The sequence below is a fragment of the Dermacentor silvarum genome, chromosome 1, assembly GCF_013339745.2.
Source record: "Dermacentor silvarum isolate Dsil-2018 chromosome 1, BIME_Dsil_1.4, whole genome shotgun sequence".
Classification (NCBI taxonomy): domain Eukaryota; kingdom Metazoa; phylum Arthropoda; class Arachnida; order Ixodida; family Ixodidae; genus Dermacentor; species Dermacentor silvarum.
The window spans coordinates 365,962,053-365,979,463 of NC_051154.1; the positions used below are offsets into that span (position 1 = coordinate 365,962,053).

The following is a 17,411-nucleotide window of genomic DNA, read 5'->3' on the forward strand; positions in this document are numbered from 1 at the left end:
AAAGTCAAGCTAAACATTTCCTTTCCAGAGGCGCGCAAGCGTTTTTCTGCCCACAACCAGTCCAGTCTTTCCTACACCGATGTGGCGCGCCGGGGGGCAGCGTCACATCCTGCGGCGGCTGCCCGAGTCACACAGAGTGTGACAGCGGTGACACCATCAGCCCCCCTGGCAGGAGCAGCCAGTGCTGTTCCGCCCCCTGCCAAGGAGGGCCAGCAGACCCGCGGGTCTGGGGGACCCAGGGCCACTGCCCGTGCAGATAGGCCCGAAACCCGTGCAAACGTGCCCGCTGAGCGGGCACTATCCACCGCCTCAGACGAGGTGATGGATACAACAAACAAAACACCGGCGTCTCAGACGCCCAAAGAACGGCGCAGCTCCCTCGAGCGCGCCGGCAAGAAAGGGAAAACCCCCATCACGGGGCCTGGAAAGGCCTCGTGAGCTAGCCTAATTTACCTCTCTTAGACACACAGCACAAAACACATATAAAATGGATACACAGATCGTACAGTGGAATGTTAGGGGTTTACTCCACAATCTAGATGACATTAAGGAACTCCTACATAAGTACAATCCAAGGGTGCTGTGTGTCCAAGAAACACATCTTAATTCTTCCCACACGAACTTTCTCCGGCAGTATGCCATTTACCGAAAAGACCGCAACGACGCCCTTGTCTCGTCGGGCGGTGTAGCCATAATAGTAGATAGAGGTGTTGCTTGCCGGCAAATACAGCTTAAAACGCCTCTAGAGGCAGTTGCTGTCCGTACAGTACTATTTAATAAGATGATCACAATTACCTCTTTATACATCCCCCCAAACTACCACCTGTCAAAAACAGAATTTCACAGTTTTATCTGTGAACTGCCCGAGCCTTATATTGTCGTGGGCGATTTTAATGCACACCACACCCTTTGGGGAGATTGTCGCTGTGATGCTAGAGGGCGCCTAGTAGAAAGCTTCCTCCTCTCTACAGGTGCATGCTTACTAAATAAAAAGAGCCTACATTTTACAGCATGGCAAACAAAACATATTCATCTATCGATTTAAGCCTTGCATCTAGCACGCTCGTACCATACCTAGAGTGGAACGTGATTAAGAATCCATATGGGAGCGACCATTTTCCCATTGTCATAAAATTAACAAAAGCAGATGAGTGCTCTCCACGGGTCCCCCATTGGAAAGTCGAGTCAGCCGACTGGAAGCGTTATAAAGAACTCACGCGCATGAACTGGGAAGACATCTCTACACTTCCTATCGATGATGCAGTGGCGTATTTGACAGCGTTTATTGCTGATGCGGCGTCAATATGTATCCCCGAAACAAATGGATCGCCTTCTAAACAACGTGTTCCCTGGTGGAATGATGAATGTAGAGAAGCACGAAAAAAACAAAATAAGGCTTGGAATCACCTCCGTGACTCTCCGACTACAGAGAATCTTATCAGCTTCAAGAAAATAAAATCTGAAGGAAGAAGAACACGCCGCCGTGCCAAAAGGGAAAGCTGGCAGAGATACATCTCTAGCATAAATTCTTATACAGATGAAAGAAAAGCTTGGACAAGGGTAAACAAGATAAAAGGTCGTGAAACTCATCCTCTACCATTAGTGAATACACAAGGAGACACTCTTGAGGCCCAAGCTGATTCTCTAGGGGAACATTTTGAATACATTTCCAGTTCATCCCATTATTCAGATACATTCCTGAGACACAAGCGACAAGCAGAGCGACTGCCTCTGGATCGGAAAGGAGAAAGAAATGAACCTTACAACCGTCCGTTTAACATGGCAGAATTTCAGGCTGCACTAAATTGTTGTAATAAATCGGCCCCCGGAAACGATCGAATAGTTTACGAGATGATAAAACACTTACACCCCGAAGCACACAAAACACTCCTATCGCTTTTCAACGCCATTTTCTCTGCCAGCTATATTCCGTCCGCCTGGAAGGAAGCAATCATAATACCTATTCTTAAAGAAGGCAAGGACCCGTGTTCGGCCAGCAGCTATAGGCCTATAGCCCTGACAAGCTGCTTATGCAAACTCTTTGAGAAAATGGTAAATCGACGCCTGATCCATTATCTTGAAATCAACAAAATAATAGACCCCTTGCAGTGCGGTTTTAGGGAGGGTAGATCCACAACTGATCACCTTGTCCGCATCGAGGCGAATATCCGAGATGCCTTCGTGCACAAACAGTTTTTATTATCGGTATTTTTAGATATGGAGAAGGCATATGACACAACTTGGCGTTTTGGAATTCTCCTTGATCTGGCTGGAATGGGAGTCCGAGGCAACCTGTTGAACGTGATTCAAAGCTATCTATCTAACCGCACGTTCCGTGTTAGGGTTGGCAATATCCTATCTCGTCCATTTACTCAAGAAACAGGTGTACCTCAAGGTGGTGTGCTGAGCTGTACTCTCTTCGTTGTGAAAATGAACTCGCTCCACACTGTCGTACCTCGTACAATGTTTTATTCCGTGTATGTGGATGACGTGCAAATAGGTTTTAGATCATGTAACATTTCTATCTGTGAGCGACATGTTCAGCTTGGGTTAAACAAAGTATGTAAATGGGCTGACGAGAATGGATTTAAACTGAACCCTCAAAAAAGCACTTGCGTTCTTTTCTCGAACAAGAGAGGTATACTACCTGACCCCTGTATTCATCTTAATGGACAGCGGCTACCTGTGAGCCATGAACATAAATTTTTAGGCCTCATTTTAGATTCTAAATTAACATTTATCCCCCATTTGAAATATCTGAAAGCGAAGTGTTTGAAGACAATGAATCTACTGAAGCTATTGTCCCGGACATCATGGGGAAGCGATAGGAGATGCCTTTTGAGCCTCTACAAAAGTCTCATAAGGTCGCGCCTCGACTACGGAGCTATAGTATATAATTCCGCTGCACCCAGTGCTTTGAAGATGCTAGATTCCGTTCACCACTTAGGCATCCGTCTTGCTACAGGTGCCTTCAGGACTAGTCCTGTAGAAAGCCTGTACGTTGAATCAAACGAGTGGTCACTACATCTCCAAAGGACTTACTTAAGTTTTGCCTACGCCCTGAAGGTTGAATCAGATAGCCAGCATCCATGTCATTCTACCATTCGCGACTTGTCCACGGCCAGGCTGTTCCGTAACCGCCCGGCCACTAGGCCTCCTCTGTCACACCGGTTGGAAGCACTTTCAGAAGAAACAGGCGTCCCTCTTCTAAAGAATGTCCTAATGCCTCCTACTAGGCTTCCACCACCTTGGGAGTGGCAGACCATCCAGTACGATATCTCTTTCGTAGAAATATCAAAATGGGCACCTGAAGCACACATACATTCGCATTTTCTTGGACTTCGGGAGAAGTATTCTTGCAGTGAATTTTATACGGACGCCTCCAAATCGTTTACTGGTGTTGCTTACGCAGCTTTGGGACCGTCTCTTTCAGTGTCCGGGGCACTAAATCCACATACAAGTATTTTTACAGCAGAAGCATACGCAATCCTTTCAGCAGTCAAACACATAAAACAAATGAATATTACAAAAGCAATTGTGTTCACAGACTCATTGAGCGTCGTTAGAGCTCTAATGAGTCTACGAAAACACAAGAATTCAGTTTATAACGAACTGTACAGCTTGATATGCTCAGCTTACAAGGACAACCAAGTAATCATAATATGCTGGGTACCTGGCCATAGAGGCATTAAAGGCAACGTAGCTGCAGACGAAAGTGCCACTTCAGTAGTTTTAGAACATACGAATAGAAACATAGCCATCCCTTCCACTGACCTAAAGCCTTTCTTGCGCCATGAATTACGAAAATATTGGCAAAGGCAGTGGGATAATCAAGTGCAAAATAAGCTACATGAAATCAAGCCAAGAATTGGGAGATGGATATCTCAGAAAACAACAAGACACAAGGAAGTGCTTCTTTGCAGGTTAAGGATAGGACATACCTATGGAACACACTCGTATCTCCTTACAGGAAGTGATCCTCCGACATGTGATAGGTGTGGCGACATACTTACAGTTCTCCATGTCCTTATCCAGTGCCCAGAAATAGAAGCTCAACGTAAAAAGTACTTTTATCCCGCGTATCGTGAGTACATCCCCCTTCACCCAGCATTCTTTCTTAGCCATGAGCCGCTTTTTGATTTTAATGCCGTCTTAAAGTTTTTAGCAGATGTAAACACGTTACAAGTCATCTGGCCAGGGTATCTGTAGCGCAGTCTCGACTTGCAGGCTGCAGCTGCAGTGCAAAACATTTTACAGCACGTGCCTCTCAGTCCTTGATTTCAAGGACCTCGTGAGGCAATAGTGCTATTGCATATACTTTATTATGTCACCGCTTTGTACCGAAACCTTTACGCTCATACCTCACATCATTAGTTTTTGTCATTATTTTAACGCTCATATTTTACGCAATTTATAGCGATTTGTTTTAGGCCTCTTTACAGCCACCTTTTATGTACCATTTGCATCCTACTGTCCACTCCATCCATAATGCATTCAGAACCCATCACCATGTGTCATGGCGCTCTTTGGCCATAGCTGGCCCTTGCGCCATTAAACACTACACATCATCAGAGTTTTCTCTTTCTCAACTTATTAGTCCTACCGCTTGCTCCGCTACCACTGCAAATATCCTCGACCTCGTCCTAACAAATAACCCAGACGTTCTTTCTGATATACTGCATTTAAATGATTTATCCGATCACAACAGTATCACCGGGTGCATCACTCATCTATTCATTCAAAAGAAAACTAGCATTAAGCAAATTCATTGCTATAATTGCACTAATTTTGAGATTATTATCTCCAAACTACAAACCTTCTCTGAGAACTTCCTTGCTCAATATTCATCACGTACAGTTGAACTAAACTGGCTCTTGCTCAAAATCACATTGTCCCACCGCGTTGAAATGCGTGCCAATCATCACCCTCCGATATCATAAAAATTAAGTTTGTTCACAAATCGGCTTCGTCGTAATAATAATAATAATAATAATAATAATAATAATAATAAACGTTTGTACCGCCAAGCAGTGACCACAGGTCTCCTGTCATCGTGGAACATGTACAGTAAGTGTGATAAAGAACCAAATTGCAATAAAGTGGCTACTTAGAACAACCCGTCGTAATTTCTTCAGTCACAACCTGTCTACTATATTAACCAATGACTCTCATAGATTCTGGCGCATCATCAATCTGAGTTCCTATCCTGATATAGTACTAATTAATGTTGACGGAGAACTAGTCACTGAAACTGAGTGTTCGCAGCTGCTTGATGATGCGTTTTCAACAGTGTTCAACAATGAAGACACAACTTATTCGCCCATATTGAAGCCATTGCTTAACATTTCCATGCCAGAAATTGTCATCAGTGCTTCTGGTATTCTTGCCCTGTGGAATAATGTCAAAATTAGTGCTAGCTCTGATCAACTTTGTTTCAATAATTGGATACTTAAAAACGCCTCACTAAACCTTTTCCAAGTGTTATCAGGCCTCTTCTCGCTATTGAAAATTTGCCCAATGCTGGGCATGATGGAATCCATCATCCATCATCACGGTGGATTATGGTAATGGGCATGCCGGGCAGTGGGCATGCTGGGTGATGGGTAGATTGCTGGATGATGGGTGGAATGCTGGGTGATGGGTAGAATGCTGGGCGGATGGGTGGAATGCCGGGCGATGGGTGGAATGACGGGCGATGGGTGGAATGCCGGGCGATGGGTGGAATGCCGGGCGATGGGTGGAATGCCGGGTGATGGGTGGAATGCCAGGCGATGGGTGGAATGCTGGACGATGGGCGGGATGCTGGGTATAACAGTGGGCACATCAGGTAAAATACAAGTTGTGTAATGAATCGAAAGAGCCGCCATTGCACTTAGGAAGTTCATGATGGGCTATTGTCATGCGTGCTTGAGCCTTGCAAAGTGTGCAGTCTGTATCTACATGTGGCCAAGTATGCCGCTACATTTTCATGCCATAAGGAATCAATGTATAGCACCATAATATGTTCCATATCTTCACACTTTATTGAAAAATGCAATACGTTAAAGCGATTCACGTCTTCCATACTCGCTTGCCCTCGCGCCCACTTCTGTGAAGAAGCTCCAAAGGTGCTTCCTTACAGAAGCAAGCCGGTGCTCTGAAGGTGGTGCTGGTGGCCCCATCGGATGTTCCCCGATGTACTTCTCCAGGCAGTCTAAAAGAAGAGTGCAATAAATATAGAAATAAATTGTTTTTGAAACCATTTGTAGTAGTAAGTGAATGTAGGAAATCTGCCGCAAAAGATTCAACAAGTTTCAAATAATACAACGCAGCATATATTACACACAAATATGCTACCCAGAGCACATGGCAGAGCAGATTTACTTGCAGTGAAAATGCATGCACATGCATCACACTGTTCTGCTAAGTCCCATGGGATTTTAGTAGGTGTTTGCCAAATCCACACCTCTTCTCATCAGGAGTTTGGCTTTATTGCAAAGTTTAGTCAAACGGCAGCTCCATTCGAAGCACCGTCGGGCGGACTTATTGCTTCCCATTTCGCATAATTTCTCTGCTCTCCAACCACCCAAATTTCTGTCAGATTTCGAGAGCCACGACTTGGCTAGACTGTCTCTAACGCAAGGGTGGCTGAACAGGCGTGTTGGTAAAGTTTCATCTTAGGTTAGCAGCGCGACGATCTACATGGAAGCGAGAGAAGGGATAGGAAAGAGCGCTGACTTACAACAATTTTATTGCGCACATAACCAAGGTTTAAATACCACGCTAAGGCACAAAAGAAAAAACAGAAAGGTAGCATGTATTCAGGACTCGGCTTCCTACATACGATATGCAAATCATGTGGTTAAATATTGCACTTCTTTATCGCACAGTGACAATGAAGGGGCACTGGCACAGCGCTCCCCAGATTTGTGAATTTCGAGCGCTTCAATAATTTCTCTAGTATGTGTGTTTTTGTTGCGACTGATAATTCGTTCGCTATCAAATAAGGGTTTGCAACGGCGGTCTCTGCAATGAATACCGAGATGACCAGAAACGGAGTTGAAAACGTGATTGTTATGCCCTTTTAATCGTTCATTGAGACAGCGTCCCGTCTGACCAATGTATTCGCGGCCGCAGGAAAGAGGAATGTTGTAAACAACACCTACAGCGCACGTGACAAAGCAGTTCTTATGGTTGGTTCTGCAGCAATTTTTTTTTCTTTCTTTAGGATTACAGTTGACCTGCCTGCATAAGCGTGAAAGCTTATGTGGTGCCAAAAACACAACATCGACACCAGCACGCCGTCCAACTTTCTTGAGATTATGGGACAACGTGTGGATGTAAGGGATGTCTGCAGGAGACCTGCAAGGTGCTAGTTCTGTCATCTGCTACCATTAGCTTGTTGCTCGCAGTTTGTATCTCATGCAGTGGGCGAGGAAGCGGGCCGTAACTTTAGCATTAGCCATGTAGGCATACATTTTTGTAAGGTACAAGCCGTAGTCATAGTTGGTTCCCATGCTTTCTTTAGCTGCAATGATGGCAACCAATGCTTTAGTGTTCTTTTGAAACCACATATAGCTTCCTTGCTAAGCTAGCCTACATCTTCAATGTAAAAAAGCTTACGGAAGCATCTTAAGATACAGTGCATTCTCCTTATGCTCGTTTGTTCCTAAATACCATTTTAGCAACAAACGGTATTTGCAGCAGACTGTTGATGGCAGTACAAGAGTTAGCGGCACTTCATTCATAAAACAATTGAAACTGCGCAGAAAAACTAGGCGTTACAGCCACACAATGTGTCATCCATTCTAATCCAGGCTGGCCGCGAGTTCTAGAACTCTGCATGATGCCTAGCACCTTGATTGTTTAGGGCACTGATGACAGGCATAAACATTTATAGGAAGCTTCACACAGGTCAAGTTCAACTATCCATGTCATAGCGTACATGCCAATAATGTGCGAGGTGCTTTCTTTGTGTAGTAATTCTTTCCTCATCTTTATGCTCAAGTAAGACACATGTAGCCGCCTGACTTTCTTGATTGCTTGTCATTGAAACCGATTATAGGGGAAACTGCAGACAGCTTTCGCAAGAAACCAATATCTCGAAATTATTCTATGCTGTTTTGACAGTGCATATATACGGCACTTTCTTTGGCACTTCTTTCCATTGTGTGTGCATCAATGTTAACTCATCCAGATAACTTTCAGGTATACAGTCAAGTTTCTTAAATGAGGTGAATGTTCACTTAGTCTTCACAGCAGTCACTTTCTCTGGTGTTGCCAGAAGCTTCCCAGATGCATCAGAGATAGTCCGGCCGGCCTGCCCAGTCGGGCTTCTTTCCCCAGCTTGTGTTGGTGTCCACAGGTGCTGTGCCAGACCTAATGCACACTTGGCTTCGGAGGTACACTTTAGTATGTAATGCCACTTGAGTGGCATCACAAATCCCACATCAATCTGTACCTGCAACAGATAGAAAGTATATTTTTCTTTGACCAGTAATCGTAATCCTAAAACACACTAGCATAAAACAATATTGTATAGGTTAGGTCCTTTGATTTCTGATAAACCCCCATAATTTCCCATTTCTGCACCTCGAACAAGCGTTATAAAAATTGGGTTAAACCCACTCTTACCACGAAATTAACCTTTCTGTAAAGGATACTAAACTAATAAAATCCCCCCCCCCCCCTTGTGGGCAGAAAGCAGTCATATTTTATACAATTTAACCTTGAAATAAAGAAACTGATGGAGAAAGCAAAAAATTGGTTCAAATAGGCGCAGTACCAGGCAGAGAACAGTGCAAAAACGAGTGCCATCGTGGCCTCCGAGATTGTAAGCAGTGTCACCCTGAGAACAGAGCACACGTGAGCTGTGTGAGCCATGTGCGCCGGTCTCCAAAGGCCACCACCATTATACACTGCACGGCCTCGTTCTGAAGCACATTGAAGAAATGCCTTGAAAGCATGATTACCCTTGTACGGTTGAAAAAGCGTGAATTTCCTTGTGACTTCTGAAATCCACGTGCAGCACTCACTCATCTTCGCAGTTATATCATCGTGCAGAGGATGCGCCAAGTCCCCGTCGCAGTTGGTGTGCACCCTCCTTTTACTGCGATCGGATTTGACATGTTTGTTTTTAACATTACGGTGCGATTGAATATGTTCATTACATGTGGACGCAGTTTGAACAGGCATGGTCAGAAAATCATAAATGCAATAAAATGCGGTCATTTTCAACCAATAATTCGTTATATCTGCGATTGTTATAAGCGAGAACTGCAGTGCACATGAACGTAAGCTGCGAGAATTTTTTGTCATAGCGCTCCGGTAATAGCACAAGTAAAGGCATTTGATAAACTGCTGATAAGCCATGACTGTTTCTCACTCCTTCGCTACACTCAATACTCGTGCCCTCATACTACATTACAAAGTGCAGCTAAAGCTACGAATTGCATTGCACGGCAGAAGTAAGGTTCCTCCGTTATCTGCCCCTAATCACTCTCCCCATGAAGATAGCTGAATGGAACCTTCAGAAACGCTTCAGTGTTGCACAATGGGCAACCCCCTCTGGCATTCTCAGAACACAAAATTGGCTCTCGTCATGTCGGTGCTGTCGTTCCTCGATGATTGACTAGTCGACAGGTTTTGCTCCAAACGCCGAGGTCACCTGGAGCACCCTGTTGGCATCGTGATGCACAGAGGCAGTGCCAGAAAGTCGAGGAGAGCCGTACATAAGTTTTTTTTTTAATTTGTGGCATTGCCAAAGCACATAGCACTGCCGCATCCACCAGACTATGGTCATGGTATTCCATGACATTCTCTACATCATGCGCACATTTCTTCGAAATATGAACTATGTCAGATGTTATGTCCATGGCATTCTCTACATCATGCGCACATTTCTTTGAAATATCAACTATGTCAGATGTTATGTTTAGGGGCCCTTTAAGAAATTTTCTTCATTTATATCAAGGCCGTCATATTCACCAAGGCTTTCTAAATAAACCTTCAGTTTAGACACAACAATTTTGCGTTGTTTCCTTAGTCCTTGATTTTCTGTGCTGTCCACAGTGCAGCATTTCCAATCAATGTCTTTGTGTATCACTGTTCAAACACCATATTGTTTTTTGATAAGCTGACCTGCAATACATCTTCAATGTAAAGAAGCCAAAGGAAGTGTCTAAAAATAAAACAAAGCAATCTGTTATGCTCGTTTGTTTCTAATAAACATATTCTTGCAGCAAATGGAATTTGTTTGAGACTGTTTGTGGGTGCCAAAACAAGAGTTACTGGCAGTTAGATTTATAAAGAAATTGAAATTGCACAGAAAGGAAAAGGCTAGTTACAGTCACACTGTGTAGTCATCTGCTCTAATCCAAGCTGGAGGCGAGTGCTGAAACTTTGTATGATGCCTCAGTGCCTTGCTTTTTCTTTGGCGTCGACAACAGGCATAATTTATCGCAGGCTTATCAGGACAAATACAGATATCCATTTTATAACTGACATGCCACTAATGTGCGAGGTGCTTTATTTGTGTAGTAATTCTTTCTTCATTTCTATTCTCAAATAAAACGAAATCGCTGCAAGTAAGCCAAAAGTACTGATAGGACACATGTCACAAATTTCAATAATAATACAGGTGTGCTTAGAAATCGCATGGCTCTGAATGTTGCAGATTAAAACGCAGCAAATAGATCACCACCGTCACCACATTGGAAAGACAGTGGTTTAAATAGCTTCTTTTCAGACCACACAATTTGCCAAGCTGTGTCAGAACCAAATTATTTTCCTCAGAAACATTTTTTGAAGAGCATTAAGATGAATGCTGCAGCACGGAAAACTATGGTCGATCATGTCAAGTCTGTATTTCACTTTTCAAGGAACAAAAGGTGCTGAAAATCTCACTTGTTTTTAAGACAATAAACATTAGGCACTGGCATCAATCTTTGTTTGTCATTTCTTTTTGCTGTGTCAACGCTACTCATCCAGATAACTTTCTGATATACAGTAGTGAATGTCTTAATTCAGGTAACTGTTCACTTACTCTTCACAGCAGCCACTTTCTCTGGTGTTGCCGCAAGCTTTCCGGTTGAATCCAAACTTTTCGGCGGGCCTGCCCAGTCAGGCCTCTTTCACCAGCTTCTGCTGGTGTCCACAGGTCCACATTTATTGCACACTTGGCATCTGATGTACACTTTAAATATACTGCCACTGTTATAAGGCATCACAAAGCCTACATTAATCTACACCTGCAATAGATATGAAGTGTTATTTCTTTGACCGATACTCGTAACACTAAAGCACATTTCTATAAAAATATTTTGTAGGTTAGGTCCTTCGATTTCTGATAAAACCCCATGCCTTTTTTGTGCTGATTACAAGTTTCACAGTTCAAACTAACACATTCGCAAGATGTAACTGTAACGGCAGAATTATTCACCCAACATACACATTCTCTTGTATATATAGCTGAATAGCTTCGGACATGGAAGCACTCGAAATGCTAGTATAGTGTATACAGGCGAGGTCAATATAAGGCGTATGAACACACCCAGAAATATTAATAACATTCAAGAACAACTTTTATTTCCAGCTACCCCATCTTGTACTTCGGCTTGTGCGTGAGAGAATACATGTATAAGTGTAATCATTAGTACAACAGCAAACAATTGCAAAAAGATGCTGACACTTGCAGGGTAATCTCAGCTCATATGCAGGAATTCGGATTTTTTTTGACAACACAAAATATTTGCTAATACTTACGTGACCAGCCCTGACAATCTACTCACTTACATTCTGTTGAGTCAACTCACACCCATTTGTACCTAGAATACGGTACTTTCAAAACAGGAACGGCAGCCACATTTTATGAACTGAAGGAACAACAAACCATTTGGTGCCGTTATCTTCACTTTGTTACTGTGCTCACGCAGCCTCATTCGCACATCTGCCTGTTTAGCCTAAGCAGCTTCTTCCACAGAATAATCCAATGTGATATATATTGCATGCTCTGCATTTGACAACACTTTACCGTTTTTTTACATTTTACACTTGTGGCATTCCTGGTAGACGCTACCTAGTTTGGTGCAGAATAGACAAAGTTGATGTCTGCTTGCTGTACATTTTAAGTTGTGTGAAAGGCTGTGATATACGGTCCTGCAGCAACCTTTATCTTGTTAATGCTGGCACCCCCTGCCATTCAGCACGCATCGGCCTCTACAGTGACTGTTTGAGCAGGCCTTCTGCAACGAGCACCAGGAACAGACTTGGGTAGCCAACCTCGTGAAGGTTTGTCGCCTGCAACCTAAAGGTTGCGTTCATTAGTTAATGGCATGACTTTCTTTTGCACCAAAAACGTAGTCAATTGCAGTGCATGTGTTATATATTCTATTCCATTAAGCTGTAGAAGAAGCTATATATGACAAAGGTGCTAGACTATGTGAGCACAGTAAAAGAAGTAAAAAAAATCGACACCAGATAGCGCTTTTTGTCTCTTCATTGCTTCAATGTAGCTGCCATCCCCATTCTGAATGTGCTCTTATTCGATACTGAAATTGGTCGAGTTGACTCACCAGATTACAGATAAGTGGAGTTTTAGGATTGGTGATCAGTGCGTTGGTAAACACTTTAGTACATTGGCAAATAAAAAAAATTGAATTCCTTCATATGTGGACAGGTGGCACCACAGTTACAAGTTTTTATCGATACATACCATCGCTTCGTTTTGATCAGCTTATTGAAACTACACTGACACACTTGTCTATGACTTCTTATCCAGTGCACCTCTAAACTTCTCCTTTTTTTGGTTTTAGCATTTTCAGAAACCTGGCGCTACTAAACAGTGGAGTGCATGTGCATTCAATACAAGAGCTGCTAAATGGCTAGCGAAACTAGGGAATGTTAATGACAGAGCGAGACAGCCCAAAAACAATGTAAAAATGGGTATGGTAGCCATTTAGCTGCCCTTTAATAAATGCGATTGTGGTCCACTGTTTAATAGCACCAGGTTTCTGAAAAATCGCAAAGCGAAACAAATTTATTTTAAAATTGTATTGTATAGCAACAGCCAAAGTTGTGTGCCAGGACGGCATAACTTTGTCTATAAAAAGATATTTCAGGTTAAACACTTATATCTGTAATGCCTTCTGTGAGCATGCCAGACAATGCGGCTGGTTTTCTTCATTGCTTTTGACATTATCATAAGCGGTCAGTGTTTGTTCTAAAAAAGTTGTGATGCGAAAACCACAATTTAGTTCTCTTCGCACGTGTCAAAGATTACATTAACAAAAAGAAATTATATTCGGACTGGCTGGTATATATTCATGGTACCATAGAACCAAGCTGAACACAAGAGGAATATCTTCTTCGTGTGTTCCACTTCTCATGCAAAAAAACAATGAAAGATTGCAGGTGTAGGCGCACAGGCATTTTATGCCTCAGAAAGCATCAACTTTCTGTGTGCCTGCCAGTGAAACCTTCATTTATAGTACACCTATCAATAGTCTAGCATTTATCTGAGATGCCACCGAATAGTTAAGAGACTGACAATGCCACGGAATAATGTACAGCCATATGTAACACTCAAAGCAACAACAGCGAAAAACAGTGTGAGCCACACCTACTTCTAGCTTTGCAATAAGTAGCAATTTCATTGACTCTTGGAAAAGCATACATAATATCTACTGTACAGGACAATGAGGCACACATAACAGATGGAAGATACTGACAAAAGCGTATGCACACTTTATTTCTTGAGTTTACTCAGTTATAGCATAAATTGAAATGCGAACAGGAATTAATATTTGTTACCCATAATTACATGGATGTGCAACGTGTAATCACACTAGCTGGTTTCTAAGCATGGAGTAGTCTCAAGTGCATGTTTTGGAGTCTAAATTAGACCGCTGTTACAAGTGCAGCTAAACCTGAAAATGAACAATCTTCAAGCAGTTTCAGAAATGGTTGCATTTGAATTCTTATGGTAGATATATTCTGCACATTCAGTAAGTTTTTCATTCCAAATCAGTACTTGTGCCTGTTCCCTTGTTTCAAGAAAATTTTTAAACTGCGCGAAGACAAGACGTGAACAGAAACATTGAAGCTCACACACGTTTCTGTTCACGTTGTGTCTTCTTTGCGCAGTTTCAAATTTTTTGCTGAATTTATGAACCATCTAGTCCAACAACATGCCTTACTTCCCTTGTTTATGCATCGCAGTTGCAATTTATTCAGCCCGACTACACGAGATGTTACACTGAAATTCCAGAAATCTATTTTACGACTACGATAATGATAAAATGATTTAACAAAGCCTAGACTGACCTACTTATATGTCTCTTCACTCAGCCATAGGTCAGTGCTGCTCACAGATATTAATCACCAGCGTCATCTGCAGAGGAAGAGGCTGAAAAAAAACAGGTTTTCTGAAAGTACAGTAATACAGGACAGGCTCTGAAACTATGTCGAGTGACACAAGATGCTAGTCAATTTAGAGATTATTACATACAAAAGGATACAGTTTCACACAGACAACTGTTACACTGTATAAGAGATGACATTGTGACCAACACAAGGACTATTTTAGCACTTGTGCATTATCTACCAATCAGCTGATAAGTTTATTATGAGCAAATAAAGACAAAGGACCCCAACTGATCCCACCAATGAGGTGCACCTACTGACACATTGAAGTAGCTACTCCACAGTCTCAGATTTCAGGAAAGAAATGTGTTTCTGAAGCTATTGAGGTGTTACCTGAAGTGTAATAAGTGTACAATAATTTTTTTCCATGTGATGATCTATTTACAGTGACAGTTCAAAGAATCTGCTAAGCCACCTATGGTATTATGCATGTTGAATTTCTTGAACTTTTCGGAAATTTGCAGTTTTTTCAGTATTTATGCTTTCCACAGGTCTGTTTATGTCCGACAAGTATGTACCAGCTACAGCATGCTTGCTTTGAGTGTGGAAGTAGTGATGTGTTATGCCAAGGCAATTCCAGCTGACCTGCCTTGGATTCAAAGCGGTTTAATTCAAAAACAATTATGGGGTTTTTAAATGCCAAAACCACCATCTGATTATCAGGCACACCATAGTGGGGGACTCAGGAATAATTTGCACCACCTGAGGTTCTTTTAACGGGCACCTAAATTTAAGTGCACGGGTGTTCTTTACATTTTCACGCCATCGAAATGCGGCCGCCATAGCCGGGATTTGATCCCGCGGCCTCGTGCTTAGCAGCCCAACACTATAGCCACTAAGCTACCACGTCAGGTGGCGGTTTAATTCTAAGCATGCTTGACCACATACATAATGCCTAACCACATATATAATGTGCGACAAGTTCTAGATCACACAACTTTGCCCACTTTCTTGCTCCATGACGGTGAAAATTCAAAGTTACGACACCACTATCAGAGGAAGTAGAGCAGATGCTTTATAATTCCTGCCAGTGATATGCAGATTTGCAGTCATTATTTCACTCTAAGAACAAGCGAAATGCATGTAAATGGTTTTTTGATGAACCCATCGCCACATAAAGCAACCGACGTCTTCCACAATCTACGTAGTGCACACATTAGGCAACTAATAATCTCAAGCTCAGGTTACCTTCAAGGCATGGGCACACATACAGTGCAGGAAGCTTACTGCCCATTCGAAGCCAACATGTGCCATATTTTACAAACAGCTAGATATGAAATATGGAATTGGAACATTATAGCCTCTTCCATATTGACAGTATTATGAAATGCCTTTGGACCTGTTGCACAGAATCAAAATTTTCACATTCAAACAGTCTCTCTAATAAAAAAAATAAAGCTTGTACAAATCAGTATATACATATATTAAGAAAGAAATGGCAACTCTTCTACAGTGTTCCGCCGATAACCACTGCAAACCACCGCTCAGGCTCGCAAGCCAACAATTTGCCATTGCATTTGTCCCACACTTGTAAAATGAACGGAAAACTACTACGCAAATAGAACGAGAACAGAGCTGTGTATTTCAGGCACAGTTTTCTTGCAGTCCTGTACGAACTACCTCGGTTTAACAGCCCTTTTCAGTGCAAAACGAAATCGGGAAAAACGTAATTAAAGAGAAGCATTTTCTGTAACTCCGTAAATCCGCCGAGGATACTATAATATGAAGTTCTCTCAATATGCATCAGCTATCAACTTCCGTGTCACGCTACACAAATAATCTTTTAAATCTATTCCTTAGACGCCGATAATTAAAAGTGCAACCATGCACACTCATCACGGCTCCGTACAAACAAAATGCGCCGCAAAACAAACACTTCTAATGCAACGTAATTTGTCTTACGGTATCGACTCTCGGTTCGCAGAACACCGCGGTGGCTGCAGATATTTTTAGAGCTGTAGCTCGGACGTATTCATACCGACGTTTCGTCTTGGTTACGAGTCAATACAGCGTTTAATGCAAACTGCAAATTTAAATTGCATGGTGATCATCTTGCCGGCGGAATATTCTTGCCCCCCGTCTAATACTGGGAAAATTTTACGAGTGGTAGTGCGCACGTCTTATCTCACTACCAGCGCTATGTATTAGTAGCGACTAATCTCTACAAACGTAGTGCGCAAGCAGATTCAACGCCACTGCAACCGCATTCGGTACCACGCTGTTCGATTTCCAGGAAAACAATGCATAGAGCAATGATAACGCGCGACGTAAGAAGGATAGCATGCACGGCTACCTACCTTTGGCACGAAAAACACGCGTCCGTCCGTCTTGTGGCGATGTGCCGCGCTGCCGATTGCCGGGCGTCCGTTGGTCTAGGGGCAATGTCCCGACTTCCCTAAGTGGCCGGACTTCAAAGCATTTCTCCTGGCCACAGAGCGCGTTGTCGAGAAGGAACTTCGGCACTGCTTTTCACTGCTGTGCGGAAGCATTTGAAGACGGTATCCTCCAAGACTACGAATCACGTCCGTCCGCAAATCAAAGAGATCACCGAGATTGTGCTGCATTAGGTTGCTGTTGAATTAGTTCCTCGCGTATGACGCATCATATCCGGCCCAGAAGTTCCTCCTTCGTTAATGAGCGCAATATAAAAGCGACATCACGAGGTAGTACAAGAAAAAGTCACCAAACGACGTTTGCATCACCACAGAGATACGCACGCAGCATAACACTACGCCATGTCTGTAAACAGCGATAGTGGCGACCCTACGGCGCGGTGCCTGAACAGGTTTCAGTTTCGCTTTCAAAATATCGCCTGCTAATTCACTTTTGTGGATGGTGTCAGGAACGAGCTCAGAATAATGCTCTAACGCTCCAACATGTAAAAGCAACGTGATATCTTAGTCTATCGGTGCACCATGCAATATTGATTGTACACTATGTAATCAGTATTGGAGAGGTGGAGGGGTATCCCTCTATTTTGGTATCCAGGATCAGTCCGAACTGTAGGCTTT

General features: G+C 42.8%; 1 long non-coding RNA gene across 1 annotated transcript; it reads right to left on the reverse strand.

Moving 5' to 3' along the window:
* Positions 1 to 8,235: 8,235 nt before the first annotated feature.
* Positions 8,236 to 17,126, reverse strand: LOC125942404 (uncharacterized). Its single transcript, XR_007465072.1, has 4 exons — positions 16,698 to 17,126; positions 14,302 to 14,383; positions 11,024 to 11,228; positions 8,236 to 8,440 (listed from the first exon to the last, which is right to left on the reverse strand). It is a non-coding gene; the product is annotated as an uncharacterized LOC125942404 (long non-coding RNA).
* Between the last annotated feature and the right edge of the window lie 285 nt (positions 17,127 to 17,411).